At 43.8% G+C, this 10,213-nt stretch overlaps 1 long non-coding RNA gene across 2 annotated transcripts in view; it reads right to left on the reverse strand.

The window, feature by feature from the left end:
- LOC128095223 (uncharacterized) overlaps positions 1 to 10,213 on the reverse strand; it is a 32,181-nt gene that overhangs the window by 21,577 nt on the left and 391 nt on the right. The gene's annotated exons all lie outside the window — the stretch shown is intronic.

Below are 10,213 nucleotides of genomic sequence, written 5' to 3' on the forward strand. Positions count from 1 at the left end.
TTTTGAAAATGTCATATTTGTGGGACCTATTAATCTTTGAATAAAAGACCATGGAAATATTTCTCTGTTCTCTCTCTCTCTCTCTCTCTCTCTCTCTCTCTCTCTCTCTCTCTCTCTCTCTCTCTCTCTGTGTGTGTGTGTGTGTGTGTATGTGTGTGTGTGTGTGTGTGTGTGTGTGTGTGTGTGTGTGTGTGTGTGTGTGTGTGTTTACAGATGTGTGTTCATATGTGGAGGCCAGATGTCAATTGTGGGTGTCTCGTTCTACTGATGTCCACTTCATTTTTTTGAGACAGGGTCTCTTACCAAACCTAGAGCTCACTGATTAGGTCAGGATACTTGGCCAGTGAGCCCTAAGGAATCCTTCCGTCTTACCCCACACTTCATGCTGTAATTATAGCTATTACCAATGTGTTGTGCCTGGCTTTTAAAGTGGGTGTTAGGGACCAGACTGAGGTCCTCATACTTGTAGAATAAGTCCTTTACCTACTAAGTCATCTCTCAAGGCCCATTTTAAGTTCTTTATTGCCATTTTTGGTATAGGTTTTACTATATGTTGTCCATGTATAATGAAGAGTAACCCAGGTCAATAATTTTTAATGACTGAGTTAAAAGTCTCATGATCACTAAATTACTTGGAAACTGCTTCAAGAGGTTTGTTTTTCATCTCCTCCAAGACTCAGGAAACATTACTGAAGAGGGGGAGAAAGAATATATGAGCCATAAGATAGAGAAAGGGGCTACAAGATGCTATCTTCTGGACATGCAATCATAAACTCCCAATAATTGCATATGACTGCAGGGGATCTGTACAAGAATGGGCCCATCAACAGCCAAGCATGGATGGAGGAGGGGATCAGGGAACCCTCATTGTTGAACTATTTCTTACTGACAGATTCAGGGAGTGGGCATCATTGCCTTCACTTGTATACATACTGGTGCCCCTCCCTCCAACCCTCTACCCCTGCTCCAGTAGGTAATGCAGTTGTCCCTGGTTAGACTACATGGGTACCAAAACAAAACTAAAAGTCATGTGTCTGGTACAGTGACTGATAGAGTGGGGTGGGGTTGAAAGGGATGAATGAGGAGGGGTAAGAGAAAAATGAGAAGATGCATGTATTAAACTATCAAAGAACTAACTCAATTTTTTAAAAAGAGATTCAGTTTTAAAAACAGCAGCATGGCATCTTATAAACATCCATTTATAGATTGGAATAAAATAGCAGCATACAAATAGCTGTGATTCCTAGGAGACAGAAAAGCCAATAATAAATCTCCAGTATAGCTTGATTCTCTTCATCACTCCTCCAGAAACTTAAAAAAAATAAGTTCATTACAGGGACCCAAGAGACATATTTCAAATGTGCTTTAAAATGATAAAAAAATCCTGTTTTTAAGATGCATTGACTGGAATAGAAACATTTTTATGATCAAGAAATCAACAACTCTCAGAATAAGGTTAACAACACAATTTCCAGATCGTGTATGTTTTGGTCCCCAATCAAGGTTCACTGACAACTCAAAATTGTTTCATTCTTCTTATGGTGAGTCATTTTATATGAAATTACTCAAGGATACAGTCATCTTATTCAAAAACATCCTGTGAGTCTTTGGTGAAGCAAACTGCCTGTGAATAATACATGCAATGTTCCCTTTACGTTGCCTCCAGAAAATTTCAAGAACGCCCAGCCTTTGGTATTTGGAGATTGTCACAATTATTTCAACCATTAAAAAAAATGATTTCAGATTTTGTACCTTTCAGAAAATTATGTCCTGTAACTTTCTCTGGAAATCTAACAGTAAAGGCATTCCTTTAATTTGGCTTTTGTAGTTGATAGACTCTCAGTATCAAGAAGACTGAAATAACAGGATGATTACAATGTTAGTGTCCTTTTTATGCAAATAATATGCCCCATGCCCATGCTAATTCGATATGACCCAGGTGCAGAGGGCACAGATTATAGAGCAATCCGAAGACACTGCTATTTGAAACCTCTTTAGAGTTTAACAAGCCTCTTTCAAAGCTGGTAAAACTTGTTGGGATGCTCATGGGTAAACTGAGAAAGAAGGGCATGGGAATTTGAGTAGCTTGGAAAACACCTTACTGCTCTGATGTGTACTTGTGGGCCACTTTGGGAAAACCCCTTAATAGCTCTCTGACACTTAGCTTTCCTGCTTTTTTTTTTTTTTTATTATTTGCTGTGTATTTTTAATATATATTTTTATTTTATAATTAACTTAATTTCACATATCAGTCACTGATTTTCCCCGTCCTCCCTCCTCCCACCCCCAGCCCTCCCCCCCAATCCACCCCTCATTCCCACCTCCTCCAAGGCAAGGTCTCCCCTGGGGAGTCAGCCCAGCCTGGTAGACTCAGCCAAGGAAGTTCCAGTCTCCTCCTCCCTACATCAAGGCTGAGCAAAGTGTCCCAGCATAGGCCCCAGGCTCCAAAAAGCCAGCCCAAGCACCAGAGTGGGAGAATGGGGAGGGAGATAGCACGATGAATGAAGACCCCAGGAGAATAAATAGGAAGAAGCAGAGTGCTAGAGAGGTCCCCAGAAATCCACAAAGATACCTCCACTGTAGACTACTGGCAATGGTTGAGAGAGTGCCTGAGCTGACCTGCTCTGGTGATCGGATGGCCGAACCCCCTGGCTGTCATGATAGAACTCTCGTCCAGTGTCTGATGGAAGCAGATGCAGAGATCCACAGCCAAGGCCCAGGTGGAGCTCCGAAGCCCAATCGGCGAAAGAGAGGAGGGATTGTATGAGCGAAAGATATTAAGACCATGATTGGAAAAAGCACAGGGACAAATAGGAGGTTTGCAGACAAATGGATGGATCTAGAAAAAATCATCCTGAGTGAGGTAACCCAGACTCAGAAAGACAAACATGGTATGTACTCACTCATAGCAGGATACTAGACATGAAACAAGGATGAATTGTCTGCTACTCACATCACCAGGGAGGCTACCCGGAAAACAGGACCCCAAGAAAGACACAGGGATCGCCCAATGACAGAGAAATGGAATGAGATCTACATGAACAGCCTGGACATGAGTGGGGGTAATGAAAGGCGAGGGTCGAGGGAAAGAGAGCTTGGGGAAGCGGGAGATCCCAGCTGGATCAACAACAGAGAGGGAGAACAAGGAATAGGAGACCATGGTAAATGAAGACCACATGAGAACAGGAAGAAGCAAAGTGCTAGAGAGGCCCACAGAAATCCACAAAGATACCCACACAACAGACTGCCGGCAATGGTCGAGAGACAGCCCGAACTGACCTACTCTGGTGATGGGATGGCCAAACACCCTAATTGTTGTGCTAGAAACCTCATCCAACTACTGAGGGATCTGGATGCAGAGATCCATGACTAGGCCCTGGGTGGATCTCTGGGAGTCCAATCGACGAGAATGAGGAGGGTTTGTATGAGCGAGAATTGTTGAGACCAGGGTTGGATAAAGCACAGGGACAAATAGCCAGATGAATGGAGGCACATGAACTGTGAACCAATGGCTTTCCTGCTTTTAAATGGAGACAAGATCTAACTTCAAGCTGGGTATGGTGGCACACACCTGTAATCCCAGCATTGGGTGTGGGTGTGGGTCGGGGGAGGCAAGGGGATCGGGAGTTCAAAGTCATTTTTGGCTACATAGTGAGGCCAGCCTAGGACACATGAAACCCTGTCTCAGAACAAACTAATCTGCCTTTAAGGAGAGCTAGAGAAACAGCCACTTGCTTTGGTAGCTCAGAGTAGGTCCCTAACCCAAATATAGGAGGTTTAGGACCTAAAGTTAATTTTTAAAAAATTATCACCAGGGACAAAATGGACTTTACTCAGACTTAGCAATATATGTAAATAATCACTGACACTGCTTTCTAAAGCACCAACTGACCTTACGAAGTAGAGTGTTGCAAGAGAATGTTTACGTGCCCCAGTTCTCAACACATCAGGACCAACTATAGTGGAGCATCTGCATTAATGTTTTTGGTCTTTAAACATAAACACATGGCAAGCAGCCCACAAAAAGAACAGTTGGTTAAGATTATATATAAAGCTTCCCATTCATTGATCTAGAGACACTGGACTTCACCCTGGCATTCCCATTTAGGAGATCTAGGTAGTTTCACAAAACTCCTTTGGTGGTCCAAATTTAGTTGTGTTAATGTGCTTTTGTTGTTACTAAAGAGTTAGTTCCCCAAGGGTTAATACGTATCTTTCTACAGCATAATCCGAAAGGTTTCAAATGTAGGTGTGCTGGGAGAATTTGTTTCAGACTTATGATTGGCTTCTAGTCCAAGACAGACATTGCACATATGAATACTGTTGCTATTTATAAAGTGACAGCTATTTGACCCTGGAGTCTTGCTTCCCAAGCACAGCTGTGTGGTTTTGTCTTGCGGAGTGATTGGGAATGTCACAGTCAGCCTGAACTCACATGCCAACTTGGGATAAATCAGTCTTAGTTTCTGTATCTAATGAGAATGAGTGTAATACTGACAGAGGACAGACAAGGGGTTTGAGATGAGGTAAGCAAGGAATACCGCAGCTGCCTCTTGGTATCTTTGTCTCCTGATAGAATAGTCCTTTGCAGTTAAATAAGCTTGAAGTTGCAGTTACGTTGTTCCCGGTATACCAGAAACTAAGGCACAAGGGCCTTTTCCCACATGTCTGCACCAAGGAAGGCCCTGTATCCTCAAAGGCCCTGATGTCATTACTATACCATTTACATTATGGGGTGGTTTTTGTTGCTGTTTCCGTATGAATTTCTACAGTGACACACTAGAAAAACATTTTTTATCAAAATTTCAATTAGATTATTTATTTACTTATTTATTTATTTACTGGAGCCAGAATCTCACTATGTAGCCCAGGCAGGCCTCAAACTGTCAAGAGATTCTCCTGCCTCTTTCTCCAAAGCACCACTACATTCAGCTTCAGCTACCTTTCTTATACAGCTACCTTTCTCATAGAGTGCAGGCCCACCTGCCCATAGATGGCACAGCCTATACTGGGTTAGGCCTTCCTACATCAATCACTATCTCAGTTAGGTATTCTATTGCTGTAATAAAACACCATGACCAAAGCATCTTGGGGAGGAAATGCTATATTTTAGCTTACAGCTCCACACCACAGTCCATCACTGATGGAAAACAAGGCAGGCACCTGGAGGTGGGCACCTGGTGCAGAGGCCATGGAGGAGTGCTGCTTACTGGCTTTCTCCCTTGCAGAATGCTCAGCCTGCTTTCTTATAGCACCCAGGACCCCAGCCCAGGAGTGGCACCACCCACAGTGTGTGGGGTTCTCCCACATCAGTAAAGAAAACACCCCATGGGATTACTCACAGGTCAATCTGGTAGTGGCATTTTTCTCAATTGAGAGTCCCTCTTCCCAAATGACTCCAGGTTTGGGTCAAGTTAATGGAAAACAACCAGCACAATTATTAATCAAGAAAGACTGAAGGAGGCAATTCCTTCCCTGAGGCTCCCTCTCCAGTGTTCTCTCCAATGACCTTTCCTAGCCTCTCATAGCATCAAGCCTCAGCTGCTTTCTATGATTCCTTCAATCTTGCTGCCTGCATGCCATCAAAAACAGCACCATGTGGGACTCGTACACAGTACCAAGTTTGGCTGCCCGTGTTAGCCCCCAGCTTCTGTGTCCTGACTACAGAAGATTTTGCCTTAGTGAGTCCTGCTCCCCCTACCAATCAAAAATGGTTTCTTTTTTTACTGAAAAAAAATGCATACAATAATTTCTGATCACAGTTTCCTCTTCCCCAGTTCCTCTCAGATTCTCCCCACCAACCCAACTCCAAGACCTTTATTTCTCTATTTCTCTCACTCCCCTTAGAAAACAGGAAAACAAACAAAAGAACAAACAAGAATTTTTTTTTCAAAAATGAAGAAACACACACACACACACACACACACATACACACACACACACAATGGAAACCATAATATACAAGCAAAACACAAAGGCCAAAAAAATCCCTAAACAAAGCAATATGAGACAAAAAGAAATCTACTGAAATAACATCGAATTTGTTCGGTATTGGTCCTCAACTGATGGGCATGGCGGGGAGGGTCTACCCTTAAGTGTGGTTAATATACCCAATTAGACACCACTGGAGAAAACTAATTTTTCCTTTGCAAGAGGGTGTCAACTGCAGCTAGCTTCTTGGTTAGGGGTGGGAGCGGTGTTTACTTCCTCCTCTCAGTGCTGGGCCTCCTCTGGCTTGAACCTGGACAGGCCCTGTGAGTGCTGCATGAGGCTGATCTCTTGATAATCACAGCTGATTCCCTGCTAGCCAGCTTCAATTGTCCCAGCACAGCAAAGATTTCACTTCTACAGATTCTTAACCCAAAGTATCACAAAAATGGCCCTGATGGAGATTTCGCTTCCCTTTGAAACGTCACAAGCTAAGCCTCCAATTGTCTGCACCTCTCTCAACATTCCTATCTCCCAAGATCATTAAGTTCTGAGCACTCAACGGGCCCTTTGAGCACAAAGCTCCAAAATCCTTCCACAATTCTTCCCAAAGCCAACGTGACCAGGTGCAGGACAACGCATTCCTGGTCCTGCATTTTGCCCTATTTGCTTTTCCTTTTGCTGGGATAAACACCATGACCAAAAGCAAGTTGAGAAGAGAAGGGTTTGTTTGGCTTACAGGTTATAGTCCACCTTCTAGGGAAGCTAAGGCGGGAACTCAGGGCAAAAACTGAAGCAGAGCCCATGAAAGAATGCCAGCAACTGGCTTGCTCAGCTACCTGTCATATACAGCCCAGGTCCACTTGCCCATGGATGGCACAGCCCACTGTCAGTGTCCATCAATCATTAATCAAGAAAATGCCCCCACAGATAGAACCACAGACCAGCCCTATGGAGGCAATCATCCTTGGCTACATAGCAACTGAGAGGTCAGCCTGGCCTACATGAGACCAGGGTGGGGTGGGGGTGGGGGTACTGGGGGTGAGGGTGTCTCATTCTCAATTGAGGTTCCCTCTACACGCATGATTCTAGTTTGTGTGAGGTTGACAGAAAATAACCAGCATACCTCTTGACTTGAGAAGTGTCCATAAAAACCAAACAAACCACTGAAACTTTTATAAAGGATCACTAAAACTTTACCAGAATATTCATTAAGTACAAAACACATTTTTAGAGTAGAGTTCTGCCTAATATTGTCCCTGACCAAAACATCTAGTTGAAAGTTTCTTCCATTGTTCTTAGTTTTATAAATGGATCTGCCTAGAGTTCCTTTCTGGGCGCCCCACCCCCACCTCCAAGGCCCATGTCATGTAGCCCAGGCTGACTTCTAACTTGCTATGTAGCCAAGGATGACGTTGAACTCCCGATCTTCCTGCTTCCACCTTCCAAATGCTGGGTTTACTTGTGTGAGACACCATGCCCGATTTACACCATGCTGAGGTAAAAACCAGAGTTTCCCATAGGCTACAAAAGCATTTTACCATCTGAGTTAGATGGCTTGCTCGGCCCCGTAGACGCTTGTTTCCAGAATAAAACTGACATTCCCACTGAAAGCACAACATAAATGGGTCATTAGTTTTCCTCTTTATTCCACTCCATCAATTTTGTCTGCACAATCACGGGAAAGCACATGCTTATTATTGAAGGCCTGCCTCACGTTACTGTAACTGGCATCGTAGATACGCTTGATGTAAAGAATGTTCACTTTAAAACAGCACATGAGGTGTGGTCAGGATGTTTTTAGCTACACCACGGTTTATTATGCTACACAGCAAGAAGCCTGGAGTTAAGCACCACGTTGGTTAATTCAGGGAGTCGAAGCTTAACAACACATTAATGACACAGGACAGCAAGCCAATGGGCTATCTCATGCTAAGAGTCAGTGATGGTGATAAACTCCCTCGTATCAAGATGACTATAGCAATTACCCACGTTCCAACGCAGACTAAACAGTGCCTAGAGAGAAAAGGGTTACTTTAAACCGTGTGAAAGTCCTTCACCTGGGCTATGGGGGGGGGGGGGGGGCGTCCTTTTCCAGAAATATCCTCTTTAGCTCTGATTCTACAAAAACTTCCTATTGGCCAAGAGTGGATCATATGGTCATGCCTAACCCAATCACTGCAAGAGAAAAAAAAAATATTGCGGGATTGGTTTAGATCTGTATTTCTCAGCCCTGCCTGTGTCTTGACATCACCTGGAAGCCTTGGAAAGAAAATCACAACGCCTGGCAACAGTGTGTCTCCAATATTCCCCAGCTGTTCCAAATGTATCCCCGAAGTGAATGCTGCTGTATCAGCCTCATTAAGTTTCACCACCGCCTGCACGCTAGTGGGAGGTCCATTCTGTGCTGAAAGAAGAGCAAACATCAGGAAAACAACCAAACAACGAGGCTTTGACGCTGAGAGTGCAGAACTGGGTCTGCAACCACAGCAACTGGGGAAACTGAGGCAAGAGGAACTCTTGAGTTCAAGAGTTCCAGACCAGCCTGGATAACACAGCAGAACTCCATCACAAAACACAATTAAAGCAAAACAAAACAAAAATCTGATTGATAAGAATAGGGCTGGGATCTAACTGGTTAGATTGTCATGTGGAGGTACTTTGACACATTTCAGTTTCCAAGTTTTTCTGACAGTGCCCTCCTCCTAGGTAAAAATAAGGATGTGTGCCACCTCTATTCCACACTAGCTTTATGGTGGTATGCAGAAGGCTCCAACTTGCTTGCTTAGTGCTCTGCCATCCTGGAAGCCAGGAGTAATGTATATACTCAGCTTGATGTTTCTAGCACCCAGGAGGCTCAATATTTATTGCACAAATGAATGAGAGACCAGGTGAATTAATAGGAAATACCTAATGTTAAGCATTTACCCAGCATTTATATAGCAGGTACTAAATAAAGCCATGCACAGTGAATGCTTTACTTACTCTTTATAAAGTAGGACACTCTTATCTTTTGCTTAAGTATAACAAAACCATCTCACAGAGACTAATTACTTGTCCAAGGTCACACACCAGAAAGTAACATTCATGGGACTGGGACTCAGAGAATAAGTTACAGAGTTCACTGAGTTCTTCATCTTTTTCACCTAAGAGAACAAAGGGCAGATCATTTGTGTAAGAGATGGAGACCTCTCCTGTGGATTCTAACCCAAAAGAGGGCTGCAAGAGGGCTACCATTCTCAGAATTACACACACACACACACACACAGAGAGAGAGAGAGAGAGAGAGAGAGAGAGAGAGAGAGAGAGAGAGAGAGAAGACATATATGTGATATATAGATATATCATCCTTGGATTTTATAGAGGAGGGCAGAGAAAGAGACAGTGAGTGACCCATGACATAAGGATAGAAATGAATAGAAACAAAGCAATTCACTTCCCCCCAAAGGTTAGAGCATGGAGTGGAACTTTCCGTTCACGAACAAGAAAAACCAAAATACTTCAGCTGTGGTTTACACGTGACAAGCAATTACCTGTGCTTCAGAGCTGCCCCTGCCATTTGCAGAGAACACTACCATCTACTGCCCACATCCCTGGAGAGTCAGGGTTTCAATTCTGGCTTATGGACTATATTAGCTTAGATACAAGTCATCATTTGGCCATTTTCCTCAAACCTGTCCCTCCTTCCTAGCCCCTATCTGGCCAGTGGAGCTATCACTCACTCAGCTCCTTATGCTAGAAAACCTGGAGGTCTCCCAAGATTCCTCATTCCCTCCCCTCCTTCATATCCAATTGGCAACTGAGTTTTGTGGATTCGACTTCATAAATCTGCAACCTGTTCATTCATTCATTAAATATTCATTGTGTGCCAGGAGTATACAATGATGAACTGGATGAGACACCCCCCAACCTCCAGCTTCAAGCAGCTTACCATCTTAATGGGGGCATCTTGCAAATGAACAACCCATTCTACAGCAAAGCAGTAAATGCAAGAAACAGGTAAGTAGAGTGCTGGGAGGGAACACTGGAGGGGTACATGAATCCTCTCGGGAAGCCTGGGGTGGGGGTTCTCTTGGAAGTGCCCATGTGGAAATGTGAAAGATGTATGCTCTGTACCAGGTGAGGAAAGGAGTGGGGGCGGGGGTGTGCAAATTTCTGGAAGCAAGAACAGAATACAGTGGGAAACCAGGCAGTTCACTAAAACTGCGGAGATTAACCTCACTGCGTTATGCTCTGCTCTCTAGCCAGGTCTTAATCCAGTAACTACTAAAGAAACCAGCCAGCA

The sequence above is a fragment of the Peromyscus californicus genome, unplaced genomic scaffold (assembly GCF_007827085.1).
Source record: "Peromyscus californicus insignis strain IS unplaced genomic scaffold, ASM782708v3 Scaffold_10__1_contigs__length_136768540, whole genome shotgun sequence".
Classification (NCBI taxonomy): Eukaryota; Metazoa; Chordata; class Mammalia; order Rodentia; family Cricetidae; genus Peromyscus; species Peromyscus californicus.